Raw genomic sequence first — 4006 nt, 5'->3', positions numbered from 1 at the left:
TTCTCCACCAAAATAAAATACAATTCAAAAACCAAGGAAAAACAATTATGGGGATGGATTTGGGGCCACATTAGGATCCAAAATAAAACAGTATAAAACAGAAAAAAGTGCAAAGGTGACAGCAATCATGTAAATTCAACAAGGTGTTTTGAGAAGGTTCATCAAAAAACTAAAAAAAATTAAAATTAACTCAGCTACAGTAACAATAGATTTTATTTGAGAAATATTTATTTCAGATGTAAAACAATACAGTAATAATACTGTAGGTTGTTCAATTTTGATATTTTTTAATTCAATATATTGTCACACAAATGCCATGTTGTTCACACTGCAATGGATTCAAGGGTACAGCAATGAGTAACGTCTCTAAGCCTCTTAAAATTGAACCAGAACATGTTGAAATCAATGGTAATGTAGAAATCACAAGAGGTAATGGAGATGAGGGCGACCAAATGGAGTTGACCGTAGGAGCTGATGTTTTGCTAATGTTGCCATTTTCAACTTCTTAAATGAAACAATGAATGACACATACTTCTGGTCGAGCTGTGTGATCTGGTAAGTATTTCTATAGCTCTGTTTCGGTCTGTTAACAGCTGTTGAGGGTACAAATAGGTCCTTTGGAAGTTATGTTCCATTCTCTCCCACTGTGCTCTTTTCTTTTTCAAGATGGGAAGCGAACCAGACTCACCTTGCTCTTTTTTTTAAATTACATCCAACAGTTACGCAGTATGACATTTTGTAAAATTACGCCAGTCAAACACAACATGATAAACAACAACTCAGGTAAAGTTAGCCTTCCTGTGTTTACGCTGTAGATTCCTATTACAGAATGGACTCAACAGCATCATCAACCCAGCAGGTGAAAAGATGGCGACCTCTATAGATGAAAAATATAACAAAAGATATACATTTTTTGAAGTAATTATGAGTTTTGGCATATCACAAATAGCGTTGTTTTAGTTAATAGGAAAATTATTACCACATTTAGGCCAACATGTTCAACTAATCTTGGATCCCTTAAAAAACTGGAACTTTAAAAGACAATTAACATTCTCAAGTTTTCAATTTTTGACCATTTTCATATGGTTTCAGGGGGCATTTGTTTTGCACTCAGAGAAGTGAATCTTTGATGCAATTTTTTTTATTTGTATAAAAACTGAACCATGTCAACAACAAGCTAAATAAGGTAACTTGATCTAACTTAATGTCATGCTAGTAGTATTTCAACAAAGAAAACGTGAACTCAAATTGATGAACATGCAAGAAAACAAAAATAATCTAGTGAGGAAGTGAAAGAGCTAAGAGGGCTTCAGCAGAAGGGAGAGTTCATGAGTTGCATGAGTACCATGGTTTAACTCAGTGGTTTCCAAACATTTTCTGCGCCCCCCCCTATGGATTACAAATGGCTGTCTGGTTGAAACGACGCATGTGACGGGGAGGGTGACATCGACTTTTTGGGGGGCAAAATGAATGTACGTAGCTGAAAATAGACACCAACATCGGTAGCCTACAAGCTACTTGTTAAGCTTAAGGTTCTGTATTGATATTAGCTAGTCATCTTTTAGCTAACATTACCTGCATCCAACAGCTTTACTCAACTNGAAGGCACAGAGTAAATTTTGTGATATTTAATTAACAAATAAAGAACAAAAACTTATAATCAAAAACCTTGGAGAACACAGGAAACAAGGAGCCAGAAATGAGCAAAACAGGAACCCAAAATGACAATGGTGAATGGATGGGAAAATAATAGGAGTATAGATGAGGAAAAACTGCCGAGTAGTGACTGAGGATAAGGTGCACTGGAGAGACTGAATGCTGAACAAAAGACTTAGGGTGATGAGCTAACAGTTTGCAGGTGTAAGGAAAGAGCAGCATGCAGACTGAGTACAGGTAGAGGGAAAGTGGGACAGGGGACGAGGGAGAGTGCACTGTTGACTAGGAAATAAATCTAACACTAAAGAATAACTAAAGAAACATAATTATTTGCTGCATGTCTTCCCCCTCTCTCCTTACTCTCCCTCCTGTCGAACTACTTTCAAATAAAGGCCACAAGAGCCAACAAAACCTTTAAAAAAAGAAAGAAAGAAAGAAACAAGTAATAAACATGAACTACAATCACGGAGAAATATTCTAGTTCATTCATAGACAAATTTTGTCTATGTTTGTCTATGGAAAAATTCATAGACAAACATACACTACATAGCAGTAGTCAATATGGATTCAGAGCAAATCAGTCAACATCACTAGCCCTGAATGACTTAATAGAAGAAATTACCAATGGGTAGGGGTATTCATAGATCTAAAGAAAGCTTTTAACACAATAAATCATGATATCTTAATTAAAAAATTAGAATGTTATGGAATTTGGGGAGTAGTTTTGAACTGGATGAGGAGTTATTGAAAGAGCAGAAAACAATTTGTGAAAATTGGAGATATTGAATCTGATTGTCTGGAGAATGTATGTGAAGAACTATCATGTTCAAAATAAATAAGTAAAATAAAGGACTGAAGAAAGGAAAGGCATTAACAACACTAATCAAAAGAAACTAACACAAAATAATAATGAAACTAAAATCAAATCAAACTTTAGAACAACTCAACAAGCCGGGATACTAACACCAACTGCTTTGAGTCTTTGCCTCTCCAGCAATCTTTCAAACTTGCTTGTTCTGGCGTGATAGTTGGAGCCTTTTTTTTTATCTGTCCCAACTCAAACAAACCAAGACAAACAATTCACAACTGGCATTGATGGAGTCAAACTCAAATATTTTCATACTGTGGCTGAGACGTCCTGATGCTGTCAGGATGAAAACCAGTTTCCATTGGACATTTTTGGATTTTAGAATGCAGTTCTTCCAGCCCACCTCCAGACTCTGGTTTGTTTAATCAATTAAAGAAAGTTCTGCAGGTCTGTTAAAAGAGGCTATATCAATCAGACCCTTATTCTGCCTGCCCAAAGAATGCTTGTCTGTGAGGTTGGGGTGCAGATGAAGGGAGCTTTGTGGTCACAGCTGCCTCTCTCACAAGTAAGGTCTTTTTACGGCTCAAGACTGCTGGATAATGCAAGAACTATGTTGTATAAAAGGTCTATTATAGTGCCGTCAAGGTCCTGACTGCATATTAAATAAAGGTGATAATTGCCTTAAATTTGTGCTCTCTCTTTGCTAATATCACTGCCACTCTACCACAAATGGCTAATGCACAGAAGGGACTGAATGAGGGCATCATCATTTTTGTGTTTTTTTCATAACAATGGAGAAATATGAAGCTCCTTTCACTGGGGCCTGAATAGTTCCCCTTCCAGCCCTTTCCCCAGGCATGGACTCAGTCCATGCTTGACAACAGTCCAGGGTTAACAGATGTGATTCAGGCAGACAAAGCCATTGGCTGAGCTAAGTCAAAGAGGGAGGAGTTAGTGTTTTTCTAAATGTTAGGAGGTTAGACAGCACAGTTTCCTGATCTGGCCAAACAAACAGAGACTGTATTCACCATAAACTCCACAGGCTGGGAGTGCTGACCCTACCGTCCAGGGTCAGCATCAACAACAAGAGGTTCTTGATGTAGTTTTTATTGAACATAACTGTTTTCAATTAGAATGAATTTGTTTTTTTCTAAATGAACCATGTGATTAATGGGTCTCTATTTTGTAGTCCCCTTTTTGAATCTATTGTAATGATTTAGGATTTAGTCTTGTAGCTTTAAGGCGGGGTCCCCAAACTACGGCCCGCCTCCACATTTGGGCCGGCCCCCTGAACAATAGAGCTTCGGAGCGTGACGTCACTGCTCTAGTCGGAGGGGTGTCAGCGCCATCTTTGTTGCCACCGACAAAAACGACTGTCTCACAGATATTTTAGCTATGGGACGAACTTGCTTCGTTATTGGGTGTAATGTCCGATCACACTACTGAAACGGTAAAAAGATGGAAAACGGACTTTCGTTTCACTATTTTCCTGCTTGGAAACAACGAGAGAAGGCTAAGCTATCGGAGCTAACTAAAAGAAGA

The sequence above is a fragment of the Poecilia formosa genome, unplaced genomic scaffold (assembly GCF_000485575.1).
Source record: "Poecilia formosa unplaced genomic scaffold, Poecilia_formosa-5.1.2 Scaffold633, whole genome shotgun sequence".
Classification (NCBI taxonomy): domain Eukaryota; kingdom Metazoa; phylum Chordata; class Actinopteri; order Cyprinodontiformes; family Poeciliidae; genus Poecilia; species Poecilia formosa.
This window is presented reverse-complemented; position numbering follows the sequence as displayed.